This window comes from Sinohyriopsis cumingii, chromosome 2, assembly GCF_028554795.1.
Source record: "Sinohyriopsis cumingii isolate HCF-2022 chromosome 2, ASM2855479v2, whole genome shotgun sequence".
Taxonomy (NCBI): domain Eukaryota; kingdom Metazoa; phylum Mollusca; class Bivalvia; order Unionida; family Unionidae; genus Sinohyriopsis; species Sinohyriopsis cumingii.
In genome coordinates, this window is record NC_142962.1 from 90,222,049 (window position 1) to 90,236,254 (window position 14,206).

Below are 14,206 nucleotides of genomic sequence, written 5' to 3' on the forward strand. Positions count from 1 at the left end.
GTTAGTACAATCATATCTGAATTCTGAAATAGTTCGATAGCTCGAGTGGTTTTACCAGAACCGCCAGGTCCATTTAGATAAACCGTTTTGTGTCTGGTTATTGGATCGTATACCGATGGTAACAACGAAGTTGTCAATGTTTGACATTTTTTACAGTAAATATCTTTAACCGCAACATCAGCGGATTCGGAATAATCGAGCATATATTCATTTTTTATTCTCCACGAACCCCACGATGTATGAGTGCCTATGTTTAATCCTTCTAACAGTGTTGAATGTTTTTTATTTATATAAAACGAATCAGTAGCAACTCTGACGGCATGCGTAGAAACCTTATTTATCATCGATAATAGATTTATTGAAACATACGCGAGCATCGATGATCTTAAATGAGTATAATGAGGTGACTCACCGTCCATGTAGCTCACAATTGTACCTAGTTTATTTCCATTTGACAAGAAAACTGTTTCTCGACTTATAAACGTGTTCTTGTTCATTGTATCAACGATTATAAAATCTAACTCAGTATCGTCCATGATCAATCTTGCACAATGTCGTCTGTGATCATATGCTGCTCCTTGTGTAAACTTGCCAATTATTTTTCTACCAAGATCCTTCGAATCGGTTTCGTCCGAATGTGGTAACCAAACCTCGGTTTGTTTTCGATATGATATAATTGCTTCACTTACAATCAACCGTGTTAATATCGTATAATCAAGCATATACCGTAATAGTACTATTGGTGTCCACATTTTTTCTGAAAAATGTTTTCCAAACCAAACATAACAAATTGGATGAAGTCCTTTAGACATTTCGAATGACTCGATACGAGCAAATCCAGTTAGGTCAAAATCCGGTAATGGTCCATTTATCGATACTCGCGTCATTTCGTGCGTCGGATGACCGAATCGCTCAAAATACACAGAACAATCTCCGTATCCAAGAAAACTTCCGGGATAACACGCAACCATATCAACTGAAATAACATCTCTGTGATCGTATTTAGTATTCCACAATCCGCCGTGTCCATATTCGACGCAACTGGATACTATGTCATTGAGAAAATCAAACCGAGTTGGTTTCCACGAATTTTTCTCTCTAGCAAAATGAGCCGCAACTGACGGAACAGTAAAACAGCTGCTCAATAATTCGTCAGCGTCATCAGTATATTGCAGTGCAAGATTTTTCATTTTTTCGTGAAGAGGATTTGTTCGATAAATAACGCCATTTGGTCTCACAAACTGATCAAATTTCATATCTGATTCGTCGTTAGAACTCTGAAATAACCATACTGACACAGGATCGTTTTTACTTATTTCGTTAATAAAATCAAACATACCTCCATCAGAATTATCTATGGGATAACATTTAACAGTTCGATTTCGTGGAAACACTGTTACTGCGTTAGTCCACGCGTGTGCGTTATGATCAATAATTGTAATTGAGGCTCCTTTTGATTTATATTTTGATTCATACAAAATCTCCCCTGTTATCGTCGCTACGGTTATTGGAAATTTTAATATTTTTCCTAACCCAGCTACATCTTTGATAGACGCACCGGTATCTTTAACCATATCTTCCCACGTGTTTATTATTTTACGTCTTTTATCCGTTAGACCGTTTCCACGGGCCGCGTTTGTAAAATGTTCTGTTACTCGTTCAGCCACACAATTTATTTTTGAAAGTTTCATCGGTGATAGTTTATCAACGCTGGGTTTTTCATTTATCACATAGATTCCATAAATAACCGCGGTCACGGGATATGCTCGTTCATAATACGGTTTGTCAATGCCAGTCAATAGACCTGGTTTGGAATTTCTACTTAGTACGACAGTTTTTTATTGCCGTGGACAGGATCATATTTGTCACGGATAATCCAATCATCTGTTTCTGTCAACACGACGAATTTTATTCTGAAAAGATACTTGCGATTACCTTGATGAATATCAAAGAGGTAGTTAATGATAATTGCTGCTCGTTTGTCGTTCATCATAGCGTTAATGATATTTTTGTTGCGTATAATCTTGAACGTCGACCAGACATGAGATGCACCATCTGTGTGAAATTCTTTCTTGGCGTCGTGAATTTTATTAATCAAACCTCTGTTTTTCGGATCAACCAAATATTTCATCGGTAAGTCAGAAGATATTCTGTCAAGATTAAATCTATTTCCACTTAAGGGTTTTATTCGGGATAATCTATCGAATTCGTTCATATATTTCAAATAAGTATTTAAATAAAGAATATATGTATACAATGTCTCAATGCAAATGGCTTATGGTGGGTTCACTAACTCGTTGTAATAAATCCTGTAGAGGTGAATTTTGCGGACAACACATGCAGTGCGTTAACCGTGGAAGCTTAGGACCAATACCATATCTGCGATGTGGTGCTGGAGTGCGAGGAAAAACAGAATTATGTGGAAAGTGCGGTGGTAAACGATACAGAGAGCTTAAAAGATATTATGACAAAAAAAATAATAATAGTGAAAATGATATAAAATCCGTGGAGGATTATATATCAAGATTTCAGACAAACAATGATTTGAACAAATAATATTATTATAATGGAGCAAAATAAATTTGTCCCACATCCCATAATAACAAACTATGAATCAGATATTAATGGTGTCATCAGACATTGCAGGTTGAAGAGACCAGTTGGTACTGTTGATAATGGCTATCTTAGAGTTACTGTTAGGAAGAAAAGATATCATTGTCATCGTTTCATCTACGAATGTTTCTTTGGAGTGATCAATGACCGTCTTGTTATTGATCATATTGACGGAGATCCTCAAAATAATAGTTTATCCAACCTTCGAGTTGTCACACAAAGCGTGAACTCTGCATGTGGTAATACTGGAAGATGTAAGACAATCGGAAAGAGGGCGGTACATTCTACAAACAGAGAAACTGGCGAAATAATTATATTTCGTTCAATATGTTCTGCTGCGAAATATTTTGATATTCACCCGCATTCAGTACAAAAAGTAGCAGAAAATATATATAAAACATCTTTCTCGAAAAAACATAAACAGAAAATCACCTTTCAGTATTGTTAACTATCATCACCACCTCGAATTAATTTTTTAAATTTATGTCATAGTATTTCCCCCATACACTACTTATTTTTTGACTCATGAAAGGGAGGTAATTTTATGGTCATAATTATCTACGGTTTCTAACTTACAAAAATATATAGTTCGTGTATTTTTCTGTTCTATTCGTGAAACATTTAGAACAACACAACACATAGACAGCAACATTACAGCTAAACTACAGAAAACCGAATGTATATTCCAGCTTACTGAGTGCAGAATCCAGCGTCTAGTCTGTATCGATCGTGGGGTTAAATTTTAGATCTACAGTACAGCACAGGGATCCTGCGTGCATTTACTCGATTACAGAAATACGTGCATATAGTATTTGGAATTAAAAATCAGTAGCATTTTCCTTGTTCAGTGTAGAAATATAATGCGAGATTGTGTACGTGTGTATTTATGCGCATGTGTGGTTCGAGTAATATTAGCAACTGAATACTCCCTTGACTATGACACGGATTTACGAGTGGGAAATCTCGTAAATATATATTTCTCCATAGAACAGTTATAGAGAGGACTGAAAATCTCGTATAGTCACAGAGAGGATGAAAACATCTAACAGTTATATTATAGGAAGGATGAAAACATCTAACAGTTAGATGGCGTGGTATAGTAAAAAATTCCAGCTTTTATAAATAACTTGTTTGGTGAAAACGTATTTCTTGAACTGGTTCCTTTGCTATATATTAACTTCCGAAACATATGTTCGTAACAAGGTTCGATAGCTCAATCAGTATGGTATTGGACTGTGATGCTCGCGGTCCAGGATCGAATCCCCATGGCTGACAGTTTGTCGGTGGTGCGCATAATTGCGATTTTCATAATAATGGGGGAACCGCAAAAACCCCCCGCTCAGCAAAATTCAACCACAATATTAACTGGTGGTTGATACATATTTTTCGTATCACCCACTGGATTAATTATTGTGGGTGGGATTTTGCTGAGCGTATATGTTTGTGCCGTCCTTCATTCATTGTATATATCCATTTCATTATATATTCATCATTGTATATATTCATTTCCTTAATTAAGTTATATGTTTGTGCCGTCCAATGCATAATCCGAGCTCGCTAATACACTCGATAGGGGCTCTTCATTCATAATCTGAGCTCGCTAATACACTCGATAGGAGCTCTTCATTCATTGTTGTCCTTGAAACATCCCGACGAACTCGCTAAAGACTCGATAGCGGTTCTGGGATAATTTTTTTTTATTTTAAAGATTTATATACTAAATAATGAACCATGAAAATATCAATGATGTAATTGTTGCTATCAAAATACTAGAGGAAAACGGGATTAATATATCTAATGAACTAAATCCTGAAAAAATAGTTTCTGATTTTGAGATTTTACAAGAACGTAAAAACCAGGGAATACACACACTATCATCTGAATACAAGCTCATGAAACGGATTCAGGCGGCAATGTTTCAGTCGCTAGCTACCGTAGAAGATAATCAGGTGAATGAATTCATTCCTCTCTCTGCCGCCGTAGAAAGAATTAGATCGTTGTTATCCCACGAGTACGAGGAAAAGAAAACAATTAGTACTCGCATAAGACTATTGAGAAAACTTATGTTAGCGAGCAACCCCGTCCAAAGTAATAATTCTGGTGAAAATAACTCGCTCTGACCACGTGCAGATTATATTTATTTCTGAGATTATATTTATTTCTGAGATTATATTTATTTCTGAAATTATATTTATTTATGAAATTATATTTTTTCTGAAATTATATTTATTTCTGAAATTATATTTATTTTGTAATTTTGATGGGTTAGTTGGTACTTAGATTTATGCAAATCAATCAAATTTGTAATTTTGATGGGTTAGTTGGTACTTTGATTCATGCAAATCAATCAAATTTGTAATTTTGATGGGTTAGTTGGTGCTTAGATTTATGTGAAATGATCAAATTTGTAATTCTGATGGGTTAGTTGGTACTTAGATTCATGCAAATCAATCAAATTTGTAATTTTGATGGGTTAGCTGGTACTTAGATTTATTATTTTTTCTGAATTATTATTTATTTATTTCTGAATTATTATTTATTTCTGAATTATTATTTATTTCTGATCTATTATTTATTTATTCTGAATTATTATTTATTTCTGAATTATTATCTATTTATTCTGAATTATTATTTATTTATTCTGAATTATTATTTATTTCTGAATTATTATTTATTTATTTCTGAATTATTATTTATTTATTTCTGAATTAATATTTATTTACGTAAAATGATCAAATTTATCACTCTGATGGGTTAGTTGGTACTTAGATTTATGCAAATCAATCAAATTTATAATTCTGATGGGTTAGTTGGTACTTTGATTTATGCAAATCAATCAAATTTGTAATTTTGATGGCTTAGTTGGTACTTAGATTTATGCAAATCAATCAAATTTATGATTCTGATGGGTTAGTCGGTACTTAGATTTATTATTTATTCTGAATTTGACGTGTTAGTTGATGATTCAGATTTATTATTATTTATTTTGAATTATTATTTATTTCTGAAATTGATGGACTAGTTGGTACTTAGAATCGAAGATTCTTATTTATTATTTATTTATAACTCTGATGGGCTAGTTGGTACTTAGAATCGAAGATTCTTATTTATGTAAAATGATCAAATTTATAACTCTGATGGGTTAGTTGGTACTTAGATTTATTATTTATTCTGAATTTGATGTGTTAGTTGATGACTCAGATTTATGTGAAATGATCAAATTTTCAGAAAAAAAAAATATTCAAAAAAGATGAATTTTTCAACACAATTACCTCATCAGATATATTTTGCACCAATATTTTTATTTATTTATTATTTTTTTAAGTTGATCGACTTTAATACAGGAGTGTGCATAATTTAGAATCTGATCTCTGTCACAAATGATCTCGATAATATGTTCTCGACGGAGTTCGTCTAGCTGTTCTTGTGTTAATAAGAAATCCTCGCTTTCGTATTCATCAGTAACTAAATTAACGTTAAATTGTTCTGTGTTTTGTGAAAACCATGTTCTGATGGCGTTTTCAAGTGCTTCTTTGTCATGTATAAAAACCCTCCCGTGCTGGTACATTATATAATATTTATTGGATTAATTTAGAAACGAAGATTCTTGATCAAAGATCTAAGACTTTACATATAGATTTATTACAAGCTCTTCTCCACGTAGGTCAATTAAGCGATTAAGGTGGTCTGTGAGTTTGAAATTTATTCGTGACAAATACTGATTATGCGTGCGTAAATAAACAGGATTGGTTGGTACTTGCACGATCAAATCCCCAGGGGGAACTTGTGGTGTAAATGTATATAAAATATATCCTTGTTGAGCTTGATTTGATTTTCCAAGATCTATTTGATAACTGCCTTCTATTACGTCACAAACTAGATTAACTGCGATTGTCGATGTTATATTAACGATTCCCGGAGATACGTGTCTTCCATCGCCGAGTGGATCATTATTATATCTAAGAACAGTTGTTGGTGGGGCTATTTTTCTCCACGCATCGAGTATTTCAGAAAAACTTTTCGTGATAAGATCCTTGAGCGTTTTTCTTAATTCGCCGGTTTCAAATACTGGTAGTGTAAATTTTAATAATTCTGCTTCAGTTATTTTATAATGACTCTATATGCTTGTTTGATACTATTTTTTTCTCTTGTATCTATATAATCACTAGCATTTATTGCCTCAATAATGCTCTGATTAAAATATTTAAGATCTAATATAATTTGATTTAAATGTTGTATCGTTACAATGATCTGATGTTTTAGATCGTCATTAGGATACTCCAGGATATAGTTTTTAAACAACTGTGCCAGTGTCGTTAATGTAGTTGTGTATTCAATTCTAATTTTGTTAGCATGTAATCTGAGATATCCTTCATAAACGATATTAGTTAAAGTTTTTGCATCAAAATCAATGATAGAAAACGGTAGTAAAGGATATTCTTTACCATCTCTCAAAACGTAAGCCCTCAACCCCCATGGATACGAATCTCGGTATTCTGGAGTTGTTATAAAACTAGCTTCGTCAGTAAGAAATTCAATTAATTTTGGTTCTGGTGGTCCTTCATGTACCGGGGGAACATCAGGCCAACCTAGTACGGATCTGATTGAAGATTGATGAATATCAACGGCATAATCAGGAGAATGTATCTCTATCGTCGAGGACAGCGTCGGCTCATGAATATTAATCGATATTTTTGCTTCCTTTCCTGTTATTGATTTTATTCTACGTTGAAATTCATCATTGATCTCCTCGATCTCATAACTACCAGTGGGTATTCCAACAACAACCCAGTCAGGTGTTCCATCGGGTTTGTTTTTATTAGCAAATACGAGCGAATTATTTGCTGGTGTACCATTAAATGATTTTGATTTGATATTTGGCCAGCTGTAATATACCCGTAATTGCGCTAGTGCAATTTCTTTTACTGGAATTGCAGTAGGAAAGTTAATACTAAATTCAGGATTAATCGAGCTTACCGAGATCATCGTTATCTTTGGCGGAGTTGTATTAGTCACGATCTGCTGGAGTAATTCCGTCATTATTAATATTTGTATCTTTAATACCGATACCTTCGTCGTATATTTTAGTTATCATTGAAAACTCGAAATCAGATATAATTCCATCACTGAGACTCGCTGATAACAACGAGGACAATTTCGAGTATGCTACCGTCGCTGTGTGTAATTTTATTATGAAATCGGATAATTTTTCATTCGTGCAAGTACGTATTTTTTTTGCAATGATATTAAGTACACCTGCAATCGTTGTTGCTGCTGAAATACAAATAGTTACAGCTACTGGTGCCATCATTGTTACCGTGGATAATATTATTCCAGCTCCAGCAACAACAGCGGATACTGAATAAACAATCACGTCGACGATAACTAATCGTCGTCGGTATTTTTTTACTTTTACTGTATATTGTTCGACTTGATCTTTTAGCGCCGCCTGCCATTCACGCGCTTGATTGTACCTGTATTGTGCACCGTCCATATATTTTTATGCAGTAACCAATTGAGGTGTTTCAGCTACAAATTCCAAACACCACCAGTAAGATGTTGCGGTTAATTTCTTATCGGCTGCTTCCAGGATAAATATTTCCTCGGTTCCGTTATTTAATATAACAGATGCAACCCCGGAAAACCTGTCGGTGGAATGACGCCATGGATACGTTGTGAAGATCTCAAATTGCGCAGCACTGAACACGGACAACCTGTACACGCCAGTGACTGTTGCGGTATATTTGATTGTATTATTTTGCTGCGACCATGTTGCAAATCCCGATGATACTGTGTATGCGATGTTTGTGATATGTCCGGGAGTTATTCCGGCTGAGATTTTAATCAGACTGATTTTATTGACGATCTCAGGAATCCCCGCTACGATGTCTTGCTGTGTTTGTTTAATCGTGTCTAGGTTAGTTTTGATATCAACAGTTTCATGTCAATGGCGCGCGAAGTGCCGAAGAATTTATCTATGGCATCATCGGTTTTTTGAAAATTTCTTCGAAATCTTCCAAAAGCACCTGCGTGAACATCATACTCGGCCCGTAACGTGGATAATTTACCGTCTACGGTGTCGACGTATTTTTTTGTTGCTGCGTCTTCGTCGGATGTTGGATCTCTTAAAACTACTATTTTATTTCCGTTCATGCTAAGTTCACCTGTCATTACGTCACCGGTATTTTTTACGCGATTAGCAACACTTTTTGCAATTTCATCTCTGATGGTTTTAAGTGACATACTTGAATCCCTGATTTTGCCGCTGTCAGTAAACACAGGAATATTATCCGTAACTGCACCAAGTACTCGTCGGATTATATCATTCCATTTGATATTGCTTGTTTTTAGTTTACCATGTCGATCTTGAAAAATAACAACCTCATCTGGGTCAACTCCAGCCAGGTTCATAACGTCAGCGAGGTCATCCTTAGTAGCGTACTTTGACAAATCAACATCGCCGGATTTTCTCTTAACGCGTGAAGAAGGTCTTCCATAAATATCAACCATTATATAAGACCTGTTGTTTAAAACGCTTTACGCGCAACGAATCGGTTGCTTGTATAATCATGCACGATTTTATGTGGCGGTTTGGATGATTTTGATATAGCGTTAAGTACATTAATTACCTCACGGCCGCATATTGGCGGATCTGTCATTGTTTGTGTGGGTAACGTTGAATACCAAACTCTGGTTGCTGCGTGGAGTGGTGCAACATACTTGAGAAATTCAACTGGTGGAGCTAACCCGTACGAATCAAAATAAACGATTCCACGTGGGTCAACCGCGTATGATACCCAATGAGTACCAGGTCCAGAACGTTCATCGAGATTAATAATACCTGTTTCTAGTTTGTTTGGTTGTTTTGGTAATTGATCTCGCATGAAAACACCTCTGAAGTTTTTTATTTTTAATCGTTTAGCAGCATCAAGTAAATCAAAATTTGATGCTGGAGCGTCTAACGTGGAAGCCTCAGACCCTTTCCCCAACGAGATCCTGGCAATCTTAAGCCGCGTCCCTTTTTTTTGTATCCTTGCCCTGTTGCTTTCTTTAGAGCCATTCCAGCAGCTGTTCCAACAGCACCTAACGCGGCTGCTTTTGCTACGGCTGGAGCAGCAGCAGCTATTAATGCTGGTATAGCCGCAAGAAGTGGAAATATACCACCTGTTTTAACCATGTCTTTGATGGCGCTCGGGGAAAGATGAAATTGAACTCCAGTTTTTGATTCCAGGGCTTTATTGAAATGTTTAATCTGATTATTTGTCAACGATAATTTGTTTGGACCACCACCAATTTGATCTCGTTTTAGTGATATTTTAGTTCCACATTTGTTGGTGGTTTTTGATTGAAGTTTTTTGACCTGACCAGGAGTCAGAGTAACATTAACATGACCATACGACATTTTTATATAAAATATATTTTTCTAAATAATACGATTAAAAATTTTCCACCGGTGCATCAACGACCCTCATTCGACCACTACCACCTTCAAGTAACATGGCTTTATCGCTAAGTATGACCGCGATTGCTCTGTAGAAGGCACCAGCACCTGGTGGGTTAGTAACACGAGCTCGAAAGTGTATATCAACGACAGATTGTTTGGATAAATCAAGATGCTCCAGTGAAAAATAATAAATCGGATATAGACTTGTAAAATATAATTGTGATATTTGCAAACCAGTATCTATATTTTGATCACGTCCCATGAATGACATTAAACGATGATATGCGCGCGCTACATGATTTTGATCAAAATTTAACAATATATCCTCGGCTGGTTCTTGATGTCCATTTATCCGTAAGAAAACTTCATTAACTCCAAGATTGTCAAATATCATATGTGAATGTTCTTGATTATTCGTTCGGTCATTATTTTGCAGCGCAATAAAAATATGTCTTGGTGAAGAAACACCCTGTTGTGATGCTATATGCCATGTAAATAAACCATTAACATTACTTTGAATAGCATCTGTGGTTACTGTTAACCATGATAGCAATGATTTACCGCCTTGATCCATAAAAGAAAGCAATTTTTGTTCCTCAGTAATAGATGGAGTCATTACTGGCATCCACAGTGAAAGTTTTGATATATTTACTTTACCATCAGCAACACCAGCACCTCGCCAGATTGCATCATTATCATCACCTTTTCTTACGAGCACAATTGTGTGTTTAGCTCCAAAGATGACCTTTCTAACATTTCTGCAGAATCCAAAGATGTGAGATAATGGAATTGCACATGAAAAATTTCTATCATTTCCTGACAACGTTGCTCGGCGTGTTGCAAACCCTAAGTTGTAAGTCGCATTAACACTTCCTATAATATCAAAAGCAGCACCTGGTCTGTCTGCGTGCTCAAAGTCAGCCGGTTGTGGATCAGATGCAGTATCTCGTGGTGTCCGTATTTTAATATACTGAACATGATCAGCGTTGTTGGTAATATCTTTAGCAAACATCATTGTTGGACCGGCTGATCTTGTGTAATCATCAGAATATCTCGCTAGACCAATTATTGTTGTAGCAACATCAACATCCTTCTGAATCGATTCGATATTTTTTCCATCAATCATGTATGTGGCGCTATCAAACAACGCCATAATCCCGTTGTTGACAAAACCAACACGCAAATTAGCAGCATATGGCGTATTAGCTACAACATTCGTTACAAGTCTACCTTCTACTTCAATAAATGCCTCAGCGGGCAAGAAATATCTACTTGTATCATGAACCTGTAATTCGATTCTCCCCCGCTGATTTGGTTGTATTGCGTCATAAGAATAAAACTGATAATCACGTATAGATTCATACTTAAGGACAGGTGCCTCCATATCAAATGCTGGGTCTGATTCGCGCCTGAACATTTTTATTATAATTACCATTTTTCCAAATGATGATCATCGTCGACGAAGCCCGCTTCCTGCTATTAAATTTGCTGTTATATTTTTTTTCCGCTTCTTCAGATAATTCCGCTAGTTTTTGATTTGCAGCTTGATTTATTATTTTACTTACGTCTGCTGGCATCACCTCAGTACTTGCCAGTTTCACAGGTGGTTGTTGTTTTCGTCGCAATAATCGTGCTAGTCTTTCTTTGATCGCCGAGAATGCCTTACCAGCAACATTGATAATTGCACCAGGAGCTTTATCACGAACAATATCGATAGCTTTCATCGATAATTGTTTTGCAATAGGCGCTGCTTTTGGGGCTATCCTTGTAAATAATCCCTGAATAACATCACCAAGTCCATCTCCGTAAGTAGCTCTGTAGATTGGTAATCGTGAGTTCATCGCTCTGACCGATACGGATTTACGATGATTATTGTGTATGATCATCTTATTTTATTTACCATTTATCTAATCGCGGTGACTAATCATCAACGAGCTCATCAATAAGCTCTCGGTAAACGCCAATATCCATGATACCACCTTGAAATAATTGCCGACAAATATCAGCTGCTTCATTGGTTATTTCTGGTGAATTATTTCCCGCACGTTTCCCCCCATAAGAACTTCTAACCGTGACACGTCATTGAGGATATTATCAGGACAAACAAAATTATTTTCCAAACCACTGCCAGTAGCTCCTTCCTCTGTTGTTTTCTTAAATAGTCTTAAGGGTGATCTTTCTTCTTTTGATTTTTTAAGATACATCTCTTTAAGTTTCGGCGAAGAAGACTGTTGTTGCTCTATTTGTCGCAGAGGTGGAGAAGATTGTTGTTGTTCTATTTGTTGCAGAGGTGGAGGAAGTTGATACTGGGCGAGTTGTTCTCGTTGTTTCAGGCTCTTTCTATAAAGTCTTTTTACTTCTTCATGAAGACTTTCGCATTCTGGACCTCTAGCTTGTTTTTTGTTGTAATATACGCGATATATCCATTTAATAAAATTATCATCATTTACTTTTTCATGACCAATTTTTAAAATACTAGATTTTATAAATATACCAGATAATATCATTTTAGGTAATTTTTTTTCTTCAGTATTTCTAATGTCTTCAACAATTCCTTTGTTAAATCTTGCAATCAATTCTAAGTTTTCTTCTACTGGTTTGGGTTCAGATGCAAGTTCTTCTCTCACGTAGGCGACTTCAGTACGAAGTTTTCCAATGCCTTCAAGTATTTCTTCACCGACATGTGGAGGTTGAGCTGCAGCTATTTCCCTGGCTATGTCAGGTGGAAGATCTCGTAAAATCTTCTTTGTCTGTTTAGTTCTTCTTGCTATTTTTTCGGTTTGTTCCGCTGTTTGTTTTGATACCGGAAGAAGATCCTCTTTGATGACTGTTGTAACCTTTTCAGTAGCTGCAGTAACGGGCTTAAACAGTTTTTTAGTTTCTTCTTCATACTCAACTTGTGCTTCTTGCTGCGCTTGTAGATTTTTTCTGAATGAATCTCTAACAGGAAGAAATTTTTTGATTGCTTCTAATCGTTCTCGAGCTATTCTTGCAGTATGAGATTCCGGATGTACCATTTTATTATAACATAATGATTTAATTATAGCAGCAGAGGGGGTGATGACCTCAGTGAAGGCGTAATTGCGTAAACAGCATGCATAATAAACTAGAAAAAATCACCAACGACAATGGAGTAATATTAATTAGAAAAATTCCGAGATTTTTCTCAGTAAAGTGTCGACGCTTTTTTAAAATTTGTCGACGCTTTTTTTTCAATCGTTCGTAGGAGGGTTTATTTTCGACGTTTCGACGCTTTTCAGGCAAAGGTCTGTTCACCCCCTCTGCTGCTGGAGTTGATACGCATACACTAACAAATATTCACCAAACTTGATGTAGCGGTGATATGGATATAATTTATTTTAAAATTTCTTTTCAAAAGCACAGCCAGCCCCGCATGGTTTCATCACGATAAATGTACATGATTCTCGATCACGATATCGAATCGGTCTTGATAAATAGAGAAGATCAGCGAGGTGGGGGTGGGGATGTTTTCAATTGGGTGCCCGGTGTTGATTTTTTCCCTGGTTTTTATCGCGTCCTTTTTTACGTCTATCGTTTTCGGGTACATTTTAAGTTTTTTTTGACGATTTGAGGGCTCTACAAAAAAGATCGGCACACACACACACACACACACACACACACACCGCTTCTAGGGCCATCGACTTTGATCATAAATAAAAACCTCTTGAGAATCTTCTTGCAAGGACAAATATTTATCTTAAACAGTATGTGAACTTTTGTTACAAATGTTTTCAAGGACTGACTTTGAAAATTCTGTGATAACATCTTTCGAAAAAAATTGTAAATAGAATGGATGATAAAAACCGAGCGAATTTAATGTTTTCTTACTTGAAACTGGGTTCTAGCCCTATGTTCAAAAAACGGATTGTCACGAATATGTATCACGTCGCCTTAATAGATGATTGTATACTTCCTTTTAAGAAAGTTTTAGACAAATAAAGAATTGCCAGACCAATGGAGACAAAAGACAAAATTGACAGTAATAGGATTGCATCTTGTTTCACCGGAAACTCAGTCATCAGGCTTCAATTGCATAGTTCTGAATATTATTTTAATAATTATTTTCTTTCTTTGAACTTTTCAATAAATTTAATGTCTTTTGTACGTACATCACGCCAGAACACTTGC